This window comes from Triturus cristatus, chromosome 4_1 (genome assembly GCF_964204655.1).
Source record: "Triturus cristatus chromosome 4_1, aTriCri1.1, whole genome shotgun sequence".
Classification (NCBI taxonomy): domain Eukaryota; kingdom Metazoa; phylum Chordata; class Amphibia; order Caudata; family Salamandridae; genus Triturus; species Triturus cristatus.
The window spans coordinates 198,283,284-198,300,430 of NC_140585.1; the positions used below are offsets into that span (position 1 = coordinate 198,283,284).

Genomic DNA, 17,147 nt, shown 5'->3' on the forward strand with positions numbered 1-17,147 from the left:
CCTTACGGGTGAGTAGCGTGCTTTATAAATGTAACTGATTGATTGATTGATTGATTGATTGATTGAAGATCTTCCATTTCTGGTGCTTTGCAGCAGTTTTAAGATTTTCTTAGTTTCTCGTTCTTCAAATAGTTGTAATTTCTGATATTTAGATGTTTCCCTCATCTTTTTTTGCTTGATTTTGCTGAAAATGTCACACATAAGCAATCTGAAACCTTGGCAGTTATGCCTCAGTAAAGAGTGTTGAGAGACAATATAAATCCAGCCATCTCCATGCGGATTTGCCTTAGGCGGTGACCCTCAGCTCAGTGTTGCTGGTGGGCGGGTTTTGGTTCTGCGGGGGGTAATAGCTGCGGTGGCGTGCGTAGGTGTTTTTCAAAACGCCACCCACTGCACGTCACTGTGATCAGCAGTTCAGCACGACATCGAGAGGGCAGCAGCAGCAGGCCTAATAATAAAGGCAGAGAGTGCCGGTGCCGCCTACCGATTACCGAATAAGTAGCCAAACCAACGCTGCTTTTTTCTTGAGCGTGGTATGAATGAAGTGTGAACTGAGGCCCGAGCAATCATCTCTCCGACTCCGGGCAGCTTCCATTTGTGTATTTTATTTTATTACATTATAGTGTATGTTTTATTACTCTGTTGTGCTGCCTTGCAGATCTGTGTGGACACTCTTTGGGACCTAATTCATTCTTAGTACTACACTAAGAAAGACAAGTTATATTGTGGTGGTTGTAGAACATGCATAGTATTGATACATGCTTGAGTACCCCCGTGAGTTATGAATGGCTTCCTCTGCAAGGACACAGTGATTGTAACACAAGACAGAGGTTTGCTTTCTGTATTCTTCAGCCTGATGGACCTGGAAATCTGCGAGTAGCTTCACCCTTACAGGGTCCTGTAATACATCCCCATTCTCATCCTACAGGCATGGAGGTCTACTGCTGAACAAAATACTGACCTAACCAGTGAAGCTGATGGAGAGGCAAGGGTGAGAATCTGCCCAGTGGTATCTCACCCTGTTCAGGATGTCTTGCATGTGCCTGTCCCACAGCCCATCCTTCTAACCAGAGGGCTAACACTGGGAGCTGTCCATCAGCAAGAGAAGAGAGTCCTCAGATTGTAAGGGCTGTGGCTCTCTAATACACTTCTTTATGACCATTTGTGGCTTGCCCTCCAGTGTAGGTAGCAACCAATAGATTTCACTCCGTATCAAATGCTAACTCTTTTAATCATTCCTTTACATTCCCCAACCTAGTTCAGTACTGCCCTACAGTTATGTGCAGTATGGATCTGCTGCCTAGCTTGGTCGAACTAAAAAAAAATGAAAAGCCAGATTTATCATATTTCCATTCAACCCAACACAGCAAGACACCGTGCTGCGCTACATGAAAGGGCGAAGACAGGAATGCGCCATATTTAACATTATATAGCGCATTTCTGTGCTCTCCTTGTGCTGGTGCACAATGTGTTGTCTCACACCAATGCAGGCACCCTTGTGCTGTGGGTGCAAGGGTACCTGCGTTGCCGGCAGGATTGTTTTGTGCAGGAAAGGGCACCTTCCTGCAGAACAACGATCCTCAAAGGCAATTTCCTCTTTTGCACTGTGCTGCAGAAGGAAAATGAGGCGAAATAAAGATATTTCTTCTTGTTGTGCTTCCCTGGGAAAGGCCTAGCTTTTTGACACATTCCCAGGCTTACTTGTCTTGGTAAATCTGGGAATGTGCCAACATCCATGGGTGGATGCATGAGTACACCCAGGCTCCACTCATGAAACGCCTTCGCAGGGCAAAGTGATGTAAGGCAGCAACTTGTGCTGCCTTTTGTTACTCCAGATTTGCCAAGTACTGCAGGGCCGTGCAGGGTGGCCTTACGTTGCATCGAAAATCTGACTTAGGATTTGCGTTTGCCCTTGTGCCACCCTATATGACACAAAGGTAATGCAGTCCCTTGATAAATCTAGCCCTAAGTACATCTGTTCAAACAATCAGCATTCAACTTTCATGGAGAGATAGATGCAGGATGTCGCAGGTCAGTGTGAGTACTTTCTTCAGTTTTGTTTGCATTCAGACACGAAGAGTCCTACTTTTATGATAGGGAAAAAACGAAATGTACCAAAACTTATAAGAGTCGGATAGCTGCCTTTGTATTTCCTGGAATGAGTAATTCCATTGAAAATATATGCTGAGATTTACAGCTTATTCTGCAGGCTTTCTGATCTGTAGTGTAGCCAATCGTTCAGTATGACAGACACAATGGGCAGGTATGGCAGGTTCAACCACAGCCGACACCCCTATGAAAGAACCGAGAACAATGTCAGAAGTGATTGAGCAATGACAGCAGGGAATCACCGAAGATAATTACTCCATTGAGTAATCTAGGAAATGTTCTGGGCGTGGGGATTAATGCTAAGGCATAGTAGGTAAAAATTACCTCTGTGCTTTTATATCTCTTGCCTGGTCGCTGATGTCAGAGGATGACTCTAGATGTTTAAACTTGAGAGCAGCCTCTTCAGAGCAGCCTGTGAAGATCCAGGGCTCAGAAGTACCTTCCCTGTGGCTCAGGCAGGAGCTGCTCTCACATCATTATCTTCCAACTCCCTGGGGGTCCAGATGTAGTGGAGGCCACAACCCAGCCTGGAGAAGCAGTGGATGAAGGAGGCAATGACACGTCATTGAGGGGAAGCCAGAGTATTGGTCAGAGTACAAGCGAGAAAGGTACTGCACGGTTTTGGGTGGCAGCTGCTGTTGTCCATTATCTCTTATTTTGACTGGCAATCTATGCACATTCTGTGAGTGTCCGTGTTTTTTGTCTCTGTGTGTTTTTCTGTATGTGTGTGCGTGTGCATTTCTTTGTGTGTGTATGTGTGTATGCATGAGCATGCCTGTGTGACTGTGTATAAGAGACACAGAGATAGAGACCTCCCATATTCCAATGGGAAAGGAAGGATTTGTGTTAATGTGTGAGTAGTCAATCTTGTCTGCTTCAGTTTGTGTTAGGGAGTTTTGCATTTCTCTCTCCGGCTCAGTATTATCTTTTCATATGTGTATATACACCCCGAGGCATAGTTTCGGGGGGGGGGGAATTTGGGGTGTTACAGCCCCCTAATAAATGTATTTTCTGATAAACAGTTAGATGCAGGTGCTTTCAGTTGGGTATGGGGAGGAGTCTGTCGGATTTCAGAAAATTCAGGATTTTTGGCACATACACACACACTCTCTCCCTCTCTGTTTTGAAAGTCCTCAAAAATATTGGTTATTTTACAAAATATTGTGTTTTCTCTCTTAGTACTCCTACCATTTCACATTCCTCTCCCCTTCCACTGCCCTGCAGTCCTCTCTCATACACCCAGTGAGTGCCTGGGGCCGGGTGTTGTGTCTCACAATCTTTGTAGGTGTGCATATAGAGCTGTTACTAAAGAGGGCTTGTGCTATGCACTTTAGGAGAAATTTAGGAGGTTGTTTTCTTTTATGTTACGGAATGTCTTTGTGAAACACGGGTACACCGGGTTTGTTCCGGGTTGCTTTCCCATTATTGTAACTGAGAACCTGTCCCTTTGTGGTCCTGAACTAAGATGAATCTCAATTTAAATACATGAATGTTTTCAAAAAGAGCTGTTTTTGTTTCTTCGACCTTAGCAAGAAAAGTCCTGAGGACTTGGGGCAGAGCCTTTAAGGGAAATAGGAACTACACTACACTCCTCAGTGTGAGTGGTGGCATTTCGCTCATACACATGTGGGCATCCGCCATAAAAGAAGCTCCTTAAAATGCCAGAGGTTGTGGGACAGTGTGTTCTCTTATTTTAATTCCTTATTTTTAACAATATTAAACACTGTTGTAACATTTATTTTCTGTTTATGCAGGCCTTGCACCCCCCCCCCACACACCTCTATTGGGCACAAATGGCTATCAGAAAACACTCACAGGCAGCCAGGGTTTGCCTATTCTTAACTTGCTCTCCGTCTTATCATCTGAAGGGTATGGCTGTGGCACAATAGTAGTGTGTGTGTCGCTCTCTTATAAGATCCTAAAGTTGCTTTGAATTAATTTTTTCTTAAATATTAATAAATGCCCTTCACTAAATTTAATATCCTTGCACCAATAGTTTTTTTAAATATGGTTGTGCTTTACGCATACTATGTTTGCATACTTCTGTTTTATGGTCTGGTGGGTCAGTTTTTACTGTTGATTTCCCTGATAGTAAAACAAATATTACCTGCAACAATCTCAAATCAATTCAATCATCCATACCTTGCAAAACACTTAAACCGCATGGACCACTTATGGCGGAGGCCCCACAGTCATGAGGAGACCTGCGTACTGCAGTTGCACATTGCAGGGCCCCTGCCACGAGTGCGACCCCCTCTCACCCCCTGCCACGATTGCGTGGCCTCCCACATGAGGGCGGGACCCTTTGTGAATAGGAACCTGTATCTTTACAAGTTCAAAATTGCTCTGATTTGCAAACATGGGCCACTTTTTTAGCTATGTTGTCTTCCATTACAACAACATCACTCTCTTCAACAATTGTCAAGGAAAGCCCATGTAAATAATAGTAAGACGCCCTCTACGACTTGTAATAGCGCAAACTTATGTTGCTATCAGAAATTGTGGGGCCTACTTATGTAAATGTAAAGCAGCATAGCAAGTCCCCTTGCTGTGCTGCATTACACGGAAAGGGCAGGAATGTGCCTTATTAATTACAGTATGGCGCATTCCTGTCCTTTCCCAGCACTGGCGCACAATGGGCTACCTAGAGGCCAATGCAGGCACCCTTGCACCATGGGGCAAGGATGCCTGCATTGCATGCAGGATTGTTTTTGTGCAGAAAGGGGCACCTTCCTGCACAAAAACAATCCTGAGCTGCATATTCCTGTTTGTATGTGTGGTACAGAATGCAGCGCACATATAAACTGGAAGAAACAAGGAGAAATATCAATATTTCTCCTTGCTAAGCCTCCCCTGAGAAGGAGGATCTTATTGGAGCTTTTCCACTTCTACCACAAGCAGTAAATTTGGGAGTGAGACAAAATACATGAGAGTTGAGTGGGAATACTCATGCAACACCGTTGGAATGCCTTCCTAGGGCAAAGCAACGTATTTATCAAGCTACGCAAAGTGGCTTTGCATGGCTTGATAAATTGCATTTTAGGGTGTGCCTCGTGCAGGCAAATGCAAAGCAAACCCTTGATAAATAGGACCCTCTGCTTTTAATAGCATTACAATCAAACAAGAAGTCCTCGTACTGTCTCCAGTTTTGAAACATGTCCAAAAGAACAGAAATGATCCTTGGACCACTGAATAGTCAATTCTGTTTTATTACAAGCGCGGAGGAATGGCTGGGGATCATTTTCTAAAACGCTGTGACTGTATTTAAACTAACAATTCATTCGGTAATTTGGGGAGTTGGCAAGCCCCTAACAGTTTAAAGGTTGTCACAAATATGTCTGTGGATATTTCCTGTCAGTACAGTTGCACAGTTGCATTATTTTGTTTAATAAACTACATATCAATGAAGTCGTTCAGCCCATGTGATTTCTTTGACTATTCACCTCCTTTGGTACATCATCTGCAACAATTGGGCAGCAATCGAATATTTATAGAGAATTGATGCTGCAAGGCTGCCTATTCTTACAGGGTGTCGCCAGGTTTGAGAACAGTTCTGACTTACTTGGCATCTTAAAGAAATGGTTGAAGTTATTTGAGGATTCTATGCTTTGAGCATTCATCATTCTACCAAAAAGCAGCACTATAAAACCTTAGAACATACAGTTTGATAATGCTGAATTCCAATTTCCTCTTCTGTGCAATTTGTTATTGACATTTGTTACCTTGTAACTTTTGGCATTAGAGAGAGGATGTTCATGGATCATTGGCTTAGAGACGCAGATACGTTCATAGGTATTTATATGTGCTGCTGGCAGTGTGATAATATACTTCTACTCAGCTAGGTACATTTGGTCAGCTATATCAAGAATGTGTGCCTCCAGAAATCCACGGCAAGCAGTGCAAAAATCTTGAAATGTTTTTTATTTAACAGTGCTGAACATTTCTTTGGTCTGTATAAGTACCCTTTGTTAGTGCTTTGTGTGGCTTTATACTACTTTGCAGCAATGGAGTGTTACATGGAAGGTACTTGGGCATTCCAGAGGAAGTGCCTATGTTTTTTGATGAAAATCTACAAAAAGTCTCAGACCATGCTTTGAGTAAAAAAGAACCTAAGCCCAAATTTGGTGAAATATATTTATTTCTCCAAACAGTCCACGGAGTGCATGTGTACTGCACTTCACAACACACATGTAATAAGTGAAATGCTTTAGAAATTGTGTTGGTATAGTTTTGTACTCTAAGGGGTATATTCACAAGAACGTGTGCTAAACATCACCAAAAAATGTTAACACAACTTTACACATCGTCGTGGGTAAATAACCCAGTGTCGACGTGGAATTCACAACAAGGCAGTACGATGCGATAGTCTGCCGAAACCACGGACAATGTCCGCGATACAACCACCTCAATGGAGATAAAAACACAAACCACAACACCCAAAAAACTTGTGATGGGCCAAAGCACGATAAGAAAACAGTGACAACCAGCGCAAGGGCAGCAATACTCACGCGTAATGCGTGAAAAAGCACAAGAACAGCATACGGAAAATGCCACAGAAAAAAATACATCAACAGCGGAGTACCACGGATGCACCCTGACCGACTGCAGAGGACAACATGTACACCACAACATACAAGCACCGTGGAAGAACAGAACCGACAGGCACACCGCATGAAAGAGAGCAATGGCAGACAAATCAGAGCCGAAGGAGCAACTCGCCCACCATGCAGCATACGCACATAAGCATAAGTGCACCTCGACATTGACAACATCCCGGTATAAACAGCAGCCCCTCCACAACAGAACACCGGACACAACTGGTTCCGCAAATGTGCACAACATGGCAAATCACATCTGAAACCGCAGAAAAATGTAACATGACAATGTACAAGTACAACCTGTAACCTGCAAATATGTTTCAATCACACATGCAGTGCAATTGGGCATCTTCTATTGTCCCATGATTGCCATGGACGACCACAATGTGACGTGCTCATGAGAAGTAAGTGTCAATGATGAAGTTCCTATGGGCCATTCCTGCCCCAGCTGCAGTGGGTTGTGGGCCACCTGCCCCATCACCACCATCATTGTCCAGTACCTCTGAAACTGGGATCCATGGGGCATTGGTGCGAACACAGATGTTGTGCAACACACAATATGAAATGATCATCTTGCACACGATGTCTGGGCTGTACAGGAGCTTTCCACCTGTGCCGTCCAGGCACCTGAAACATGACTTCAACACGCCAAATGTGCGTTCAATTATGCCCCTGGTGCGTATGTGGGCCGCATTGTACTGCATCTGGATGGGTGTGTCCGGATCTCGGAGGGGTGTTATCATCCAAGGGCAGAGTGCATATCCTTGATCACCTGTGACAGTGCAGGGAGAAAAGAGTCAATACTTGGTTCGGCAGTATGTGATGGCAGGCCCACTAATACAGTGATGTCTGTGCTGGCTGTGTGTGGGGTGAGTGTAAGCCAGCCCTCAGTAAATAGCTGGTGCTGGAAACAACTCCAACAGTCATCAGGCACTGAGAAATGCAATGTCAGTACAACAAGGGGGACTGACTCGAGTCACGCAGGGCCAGTGGCACCAGATGCACAGCGGCCGACACGGGCCCACCGCCACGGGACGCTGAGCTGCGGGAGACTGTGGTAGGGTCAGGAAGGCAGAGCAGGGCCTCGCATGTGTCATAGGTGCCTTTCATGAAGTTTCACGGGGGAGAATGGGAGGCCTGCCCCCAGGGCATGATGCAGAGGGCACATGCCAGCTGTGTCCGGCAACACTGCAGATATGAATGCCACAGACACAGGCCAGACACCAGGTCCGTACCTGCCCGCTGCTGATGACAACCCTCAGGCCATAGGCTCAGACACCAACGATGTTCCGCCGGAGGATGACGGTCACTCATGGAGCACAGGGTTAGTGGCACTACGTGTCGCAGGCCTGCGATATGGAATTATGCCTCACTGATTGAAGGGAGTCTGGTGCTGTGGCCACTGCCACGGACTTGGGGTCACTGACATTCAGGACTCAGGACACTGTTCCACATGTGGGACCTACTGGGCCAAAGAGGACGCCGGTGGAGCATAATAATAAGGAGTGATGTGGACCAGCATTGGGGGGGGTCAGCGATGGTCTACAGAGGCTGAAGAGGTCACAGGACTGGGGCTTGGAGCTTGCACCAGCATGTGTTGGGCCCTCTTTGACACATGATGGTGTTGGCAGGTAAGCAGTGCGGCCCTGGTGCGCTGGGGTGGGCAGGCCTGGTCTGTGCATCAACGTCCTGGGGTGCAGCAGGCGCACACGTTCACAGGCCCCACTGCTCATGGCGTCAGCCTTGTGGCAGGCTGCGTGGCGCCACACTGTCAGTAACGTTGGCCTTCCCGTGAGTGAACCACGCTCTGCGCAACAGGGTTTTTCAACATACCCCTGCGCAGCCCTAGCGTACTTGGGGCCAACCCACTACGCTCACGAACTCCGGGGGGACGCAGCGTGCAACACTTCCACTATCTCTCCCACGGCCTGGGGTGACATGGTTGCGTCCACTGCTCACTACTCTCCAGTCACCAGCAGTTGTGGTCTGCATGGAAATATCAGTGGTTTGCATAGCCATATCTGTCCTGCACATCCATGCCTCACTTCTCGTTGTGTACATTCCCACTCACGGGTCACTTGCATCCTCGCACATGGCTGCATTCCGCATCTCCACACATTTAGCTGTTGTGTGGCTGTGGGGCCATGAAATGTCTGTATTGGGCACAGGGGTAGCCCAGGATGACAATGGAGTGGTGTTTTCGTGTCTGGTAGGTGGTCGTGTAGTTTGACATGTTGTATGTGGTTTGGTCACATGTGCATTCACACAGTTGTGCATTGTGTGTTGGTGGCTTTGGGGTGTGTGATGTGTTGATTTGGCACTTACCAACAAGCAGTCCCGTTCCATATGTGCCCTCCTGGAAGCCCTGGTTGATGATGGACTGTCGGAAGATGAAGCAATCATGCACACTGCCTGGGTAGTTGGCAACGACATTGGTGAAGAGTCCCCGGTGGTCCACTATTGCCTGCACATTGATGGAATGCTGATGCTTTCTATTGCGGTAGTGGTGTGCAGTATCCGCAGGGGGCACAAGTGGGACATGTGTGCAGTCGATTGCCCCCAACACGGCCAGGAATCTGGCTATGGCGTAGAAGCCTTGCTTTGTCTCCAGCTGTTCCTGCACAGTGTTGGGGGAAGTGAAGGTACTGGGGTATGAAGCTGAGGATGGCATCCAGGACAGGTGTGATGAACTTTGATAGGGCTGGCTGTGAGACCCCTCTGACTCTGGCAGTTGTTGGTTGGAAGGTACCAGAGGCCAACAGGCGCAGCACAGCCAGCAGCTTTGTCTGTAGAGAGATGTTGGTTCTCCGCTGTGTTGGGACCGTCAGCCTGTGGGTGATGTGGGTCATGATGCGGAGGATGGTTGCCCTTTTGAGCCTGTAGTGGGGAATGACTTCCTCGTGCGTTAGGTCTGTGAGAGTTGTCCATTTTCAGTAGGTCCGCTGTCTTACTCTGCGCTGCCTCTGTGGTGGTCCGGGGGGAGGAGGTCCGGGTCCCAGGGGTGGTGGCAGTCCTGGGGGTGGTGGCGGTGAGTGTTGTGGCCCTGTTGGGGCTCTGAGTTGCATGATGAGTAGCTCCATGGCGGCGTTTGTTCTTCGGGTGTGGCTGTGTGCGGAGCTCCGTTGCCTACTGCAGCTAGTCGTCCCTCTTTACACCTGCTATCGCCTGTTTTTGATTAGCTTCGCAGATCTGGCAGTTTGTTGTGAAAGTGGTGTTGTGGTTTTTTCGTGTGTTTTTGCACGGGAACGCATACTCTGCATCTCATTAAGGTTAGTTGGTGGTGCCCAATTTTGGGGCAGTTATCGCGGGAATAGCGGCAAAGTCTGCAGTTGGCACCCACTTGTGAATGGGGTGTTACGTCTGTCTCCACTTTTAATGCACTATGGTGGAGATAAATCACGGATAAGTCCTTGTGAATATGCCCCTAAGTGTATGCTTCCAGTACAAACCTATGGTGGTCCACACCACACATTCACCTCTGCACAATGGTGCAAAGGTGTGTGATAGGTAGCCTTTATGCAAGCCAGCACAGGTGAAAAAAACAGGAGCAGGCCTTATTTTATAAATATGGCTCTGGTGTTGCCTTATATTTTAGTAAATCTTCCCCATTGTGCTTTCACACGTCTGTTCACTGTTGGGCGTTGTGTTATAACAATTCTATTGACTGTTCTGTGTGCTTCTTGGTTCACACGTAGAGTAACTGGGATAGAAATACACAATATGGTCAAACACAGTGATGCTTCTGATTAATCACCCACTCACCCTTTCATACAGCCTTTCATTCATCCATGCACTCACTGCTCAAGTATTCAGTCTCCACCTCTTCAATTAAGCCAAGCATTTAAATTGTTTCCAATTCTACCCAGATGGCATCATTTACTGCCAACAGAACCCCTTACCCACCTTATTGTTAATGTTATTGATTGTGTTGCACCTCTAGTCTTTATAAATGTATTGTCCTTGTTGCTAGGGTTGCATATTGGCAGCAGGTGCATTTAGAGAGTGCACATGGAAAGATATAGATTCTCTTAAGTGATGATTTTTTAGGAACATAGGAGAGGTGCAGAGATTTTTGGTTCACTGCCTGTTTCTTTATTTTCAATTCTGGGAACTCTATTAACAGTTTGTTGGTCATTTTATTATCGTTTTCTAGCCTGCTGACTTCTACTATCTCAATCAACAGACCTCTGTTGGTATCTAAGAATAATCCCACATCCTTTTGATGTATTCAGACAATTACACTCTCACCTTTCCATCCATTTGTACACTTCCATTAACTTCCATTAATGCACTCAGTAATTCCTCACTCACTCGCTTATTTTCACACGCACACCATTGTACATCCACACAGCCAACACATATACTCACCAATCAATGGAGAAGCATTTTGACCTCTTAATGGCCAGACCGATTGGCTTTGCCAAAGCTTTTTTAAGTTAATAACATCTTGTCCATAATTGATTTATAAATCTATCTAAGTATCAGCATTTTTTGCCTAGTTATCTAATTTCTTTCCTTAAGAGTGTTGCAGCAGGTGTGGAACCTTGTGGTACTCCATGTGGTGATTGATGTTAAGTCATTGAAAGGGGTGAACACAGAGACACAACAGAGAAATAATCTGGGCGTGCCATTTAAAGCCATTCAGACTCAAACTCTGATTGCAAAAGTGAAGTTAAACAACAGGCTGCATGGCAAGATAAACAGCAACAGCACAGCATGCACGTGTGTGCAGAGGTGCAGGCATCAGCATTAAACAATCAGGCATGGAGCTTAGTTGTTACAAGGCAACAATCAGGTGCCTGTAGATAATATGACAACGTTAAGTACTAGAGGAGAAACCTTTGAAGACTGCCACCTCTCTAATTAGGCATAAAAAGGTGGCTGCACTAACATACCATGGCGACTATCTTTAACACAGAGCTCTGAGGAAGTGGCTGAGGACAGTCCTTTTCTTGAACAGGCAATGAGGTTCTTGCTGGTTGGGATGTGGCCCTTTGTAAGCAATACCAGCCATTAACCCCTTCGCCGCGGGTCAAATTCCGCCGCGGTGCGAGAGGGGGCGGCTTTGGGCGTGGCGCTCCTGTACTCAGGACAGCCCCCGGCCGTCATAAATCACGGTGGGCGTGTGCTCATGAGGGCCGGGAGCCGTCCGAACTCCGCCCACTGATTAATTCTCTCACACAGGCAGGGAATTAATACCGCGTGGGCGGAGCGGCAACGTTCGGACGGCTCCCGGCCGTCATTAGCACATGCCCACCGTGACTCATGACTGCCGGGAGCCGTCATGAGCACTCAAGGAGGTAAGTCATTTATTGCACAACCAGTTAATAATATCATGTTAACCTCTATTAGTGTAATACAAAATTGAATGAACGCAGGGAAAGTAGAGCCCCAAGTGATGTTCATAACGAAGAGCTGTTCCTGTGTTCCTGGCACTGATTATGCCATCTCTGAGGCCAGTGGTCGTAATCGTCGTGTCAGGGTTCACAAGGTGTAATCTATGGGGTTGCAACTGCAACCCTAAAGGACGTCCATGTGTATAAGTCAGTGAAACAGCCAAGTATCCCTTGATAAATGAAGTTCCAATCACTGCTTTACTTTTAATGAAACGAAAACTCCTTTATAATACACAAAGCCAAATACTACATTTAAAATTAGGATAAACATTGTAACCCAGACTTCTCTGACTCCTTTCCTAGGTTAGTATCCAAGCCAAGGTCAAGCATTTACTCTGACATTGGTTTGTTACCTCGTTTTTTGGGGTCCGGAGTCAGACAGCGTTAACTATCTGTCAAAGACAGCATTGTAACCAATACTTTAACACATATTTGGAGTGGGCTCTGGGCCAAACTCTTGCTTATGATTGGATGACTTGGTTGCCCATTTCAATGCCTTGCTCTTAAATCAATGGCTTACCTCCCTATCCCTTTCTTTGTCTCACCCCTCGAACATTTAAAGTCCATCCTGTATTTTCATTGGTTGACTAGATCCTTCAACTGCTGATATCAGGGAACTATTTACTCTGCATTTGAGTTTTAGCGCTTGATGGGAGTGCATGTCCTACTCTTTTGTCTCTTTCTCTCCTTTTCTATCTTTCTCCGTGTGTCTCCTATTATCCCACTTTTTCTCTCCTACCCTTTTTCTATCTTCCCATCATCCCCAGTTATCCTCACTTCTGTATTTCCTTTGCTGCCCACTGGCTCCTATCACACTCTTTATCCCTCTCTCCTTACCTAGCAATGCTGCTTTTTGATCTCTCTCGATCTTTCTCTCTCCCTCTCTTGCCCTCTCTCTCTCTCTCTCGCTCTCCCTCCTTCTCCCCGAAATGTTGGCTGCTGCTGCCATTATAAGCAGTGCTTGAAGTACTCCATCGCAACCATTCACAAAGGCAATAAGCAGCTAGAATCTATCTTGAATGGTTATTATTCTTCCAAAATGTCCGGTGCATTGTGTCATAATGCAAAGTGGTGGCCATCTTGGAAGTATACAAGAGAGCCCCCCTGCCACTATTATCTTTGCCAGTACTTACGGTACAATTCTACAATCATTGCAAACATTGGCAAATCCATTTGCAGTGGATGTACATCTTGGAACGGCATTTTCTATTCTTTCAAGATAGGCACAACACTTTGCCTGATGAGCGTCCATCACTATTGCCTTTACTAATGCTTGTGGTGTAATTTTGCGAACGCTGGCAAACCCAACTATGGCAGGTGGCCACCTTGAAATGTTATATTTTTATACTTTCATGATGACTACCATGATATGCATCATGACAGACAATTTGCAAAAATATAACAATATTGTTTTTCATACTAATTGTTGAACCATTTCAAAATGGTGTTACATTTAATCTAGATGCAATGTGACAGTCATCCTATATGTTTACAAAATAGCATTTCAAGATGTGTGCAGAAGATGTGGCCTAATGGTCTGAGCTCCCAACATTGGAACTTGGGAAGTTGTTTCGAGTCCCGCCATTGGTTAAACATCCTGTGATTCGGAGAAAATCAATTGATCTCCCCGTGTCTTAAAAAAAGTAATCCGATGTTATGTAGTGTAATCTGGTGCTCATGTAAAATACTCTAATGCACTGGGGCCAAGTTTTGTTACATAAAACAGCTAAAATAAAATGACCCCCAACTGCTATTGGCTTCATCAGTGCTAGTGCCTCTCTTCTACAAGCATTGGGAAATACAATTGTGACAGCAAACAGTAGTTGAACAAACCCCATTGGCTTTGCCAAAGTTTGCTTGAAGTGTCGGTCAAGAAGTTCTTCCTTTAGAGTTCCCAACTCTTTCATTCCCAATGGAAAAGATGCCATGTACAAATGGCAATTACAATCTGCTGTTAGCCACTGTGCCTGGGAAGCCCTTAGCTACAAATTCACAACTCATTTTGTTTGAGTCAGAACTATCAGAGGTTCAATTCCAGATCAGTCCACATGAATTTATATTTTTTTGCATTTCACCATATTCCTAAAATTTGTGCATGACTTATTTGTCTGAGTTTGTTATTAAAATGAATATTCATGTAACCAAAAAAGAGTTGTATCTTCTTTCCCAATAGGGCACTTGAAGATGCAACCATGGCAGATACGGGAAACATTCCCCATAACATCACCAATGCTCTAGCTTTTAATGAGATGGAGGTAGACAATCCAGTAATATAATCTGCTACCAGTTTCATCATTGCAGTTGGTTTCATTTTTTTAGCTGCTTCTTTGGAATTATTGGAAACAGTTTGGTCTTCTTGTATCTATGTTTTCAACTCAAAAGGACTAAGTAGACCATATACATCATCAACCTTGCTGTCGCTGACTTAATCTATCTCATCATCATCTCTGTGGTGCTGTGCACACAATCCTTCGTTTTTTAAAACATGAACTGGTAGCGCACCCAAAGCCATTGATGTTTCCACTGGAGATCAATCATACTCGGCCTTGGAAACTATGCTGATACGTTTCTACTGACTGCCATTAAAGTGGAGAGGTGTTTGACCATTTATCACCCAATCTGGTATCGTTACAAACGGCCAATGGGTACACTTGCTTGTGTGTGTCATAAGTTGGGGGTCTTTCAATTCTTGTGACTTTGGTGGTTAAAGTAGGTTGTCCCCCAGAGGTACAGTGGGGATGCGGTGTACCACAATGCACACATTTTTATCAGTGTTGGTTTTCTTGCTGATGATACCCACTATGGTTATATCCAGCCTGGTTATGATAATCATGGTTAAAAAATCCTCAAAGAAAAACCATCCACAAAAGTCATTGTCATTGTGGCAACAGTGATTGTCTTTATCATTTCAGTAGCACTTGCCAGAGTATTGTGGTTGCTACTTTACCTGAAGGGCCTTCCATCAGGTTTCTCTTCTGCTGCTTTTTCAATTGCGGTTTCCATGTGTATCTCAATCAACAGCAGTTTGTGGTGAGCATGCAAAAAATGCAAGGTGTCCGGAACTTCCTAGGGAAAGCCCTGAAGAAGGTCTTTGACTGGGTCCGGTGCCTCAGTAGGCTAATGCATCTACTGCAGGGGCCTGTGTTTGACCTCATGGTCACAACTTCAAATGCCAGTGGGTCCATGTAGCCTTTCATCCATCTGAGGTCTATAAATTGAGTACCGTTGGGTAACAATAGACATCTGTTATTCAGTGCCAAGATGGTGAACATGTGCTCTACAAATACACATGTTAGGTTATGTTTGGAGAAGAGGAAGACAAAGAGGAAGGCGTGACAAAACACCATGAAGAGGGAGACACCACAGAGCCCAACATATTACGTTATGTTTGGAGAAGAGGAAGACAAAGAGGAAGGAGTGACAAAACACAATGAAGAGGGAGACACCACAGAGCCCAACATCAGTTAGCCTCGGCTCTCCATTTATTTCTTAAAGACTGATGAGTGGAAATGCACACTTTAAGTACCAGACAAGAAGTTCTGTGATCTCACTGCTAAAATGATACACAATTATCTTCAAGGGCTCATCATGAGGTCAATCCTCTCTGTATGCCATGGAGGCTGGAAATTTCAATTGGTTTTCTGGGGAAATACCTCAGTGTATTATATGACCTCAGGAAGCTAAGAGGGGAGCATAATGCTTAGCACATTGAAAATATACTGTATGCATGTGAGGAGATGCAAAAGAATGACTAACACCATCCGAACCTTACCCTTGCTTGGTAGAACCCCGATATAGATGAATGTAAAGAAAATATGGCTCCTGACAAATAGTTGCTTTACTTGTCTGAAGGAGCTGATTACCTAGTGCCAACACAGACACCCTTGCACAATAGCAAAAGAGTTCCTGCATTGCAGGGATGACATTCTTGGCCAATAACTTGAAAAATATATATTTTCCCTGGACTTTGCCTACGAAAGAATTAAATTTGGATTACAAAAAGTCACATTGGCATCTCTCTCTCACACCCAGCTCAAAAGCTTTCTAAGGTTCTATAAGCCATCGTTTGAACATAACATATGGTATGTCAAAGAAAAACTGGGGTGAGGGTTGTTTTCTTGCTGTCACCCCAAGGTAGCTCAGCAGTACCTGACTTGAAATCTGGATCATGGTCTTTATCGCTTTTGGATATTATTTTGAATGCATTTGCTTCTTCTAAATTTACTATGAGCAAGCCGTATGCATAATACGGTGTAAGATCCTTAGCTTCAGACTATTCCTGTTAATGTTTGCATATGTTATACTAAAAGCCAATAACGTTGTTAAAAAAAAGATCCTTAGCTTCAGAAATAAACCCTTAATTTAATTTCACATTGTGTATACACTCATTAGATTGTGTACCAGGTTCATAGCATATGGGAAAGTAGCATAGTCAAACTTGCTTCATCTACAGTAGTCCAATGCCTAATGTTTTCTCCAAAATGTGACCTCTTAAAGGCATGTATGTTTTCTCAAGTGTACATGTGAAAAAATGCTACAGTAATGACAAACTGTTCTTACCCATGAAGACACCATATCCCCTACATCCATACAAATTTTGCATTTGTTTCCTCCCCAGCACCTACCCAGAAAATTGACATAATCCTATATTTAACAGGTGTACATCAACAACTGACTTGAAGCTACAAATGTACCTACTATGTATATGTGTTTATCCCAAAACTTGCAAGTGCACCTATTTTGGCGGAGGTGTTCACACTGAAATACGCGATTTTGTAGCCCGGAGCATTTTGCCACGTTGTTAAATTGTTTTCTTGGGAAATGCACATTTTGTAAATCACTTTTGTGCACTTGCACTCTAAAATCATGGTATTTGAACCTGAACACGGATTAGTAACTCTCATTCAGATTTACAAACCCTTTGCATCATGTTTGTATTACTTATTCAATGCAAACCCACTGAAAAAAAAATGTAGTTGTGATATTTACAATCCAACGCAAATTGTGAATTCTGTTGGATATAACAAAAAGTGATGTGAAGCTG

The 17,147-nt window shown here is 44.6% G+C and overlaps 1 protein-coding gene and 1 pseudogene across 1 annotated transcript in view; both read left to right on the top strand.

Annotated features, from left to right (window-relative positions):
- The first annotated feature begins 2,474 nt into the window (after window positions 1-2,474).
- LOC146854015 (mas-related G protein-coupled receptor member H-like) overlaps window positions 2,475-17,147 on the top strand; it is a 45,210-nt gene continuing 30,537 nt past the window's right edge. Inside the window, exon 1 of the mRNA XM_085651877.1 lies at window positions 2,475-2,717. The gene's annotated coding sequence lies outside the window, so the exon portion shown is untranslated. The remainder of the gene's footprint in view (window positions 2,718-17,147) is intronic.
- LOC146854016 (proto-oncogene Mas-like) lies at window positions 14,296-15,292 on the top strand (annotated as a pseudogene).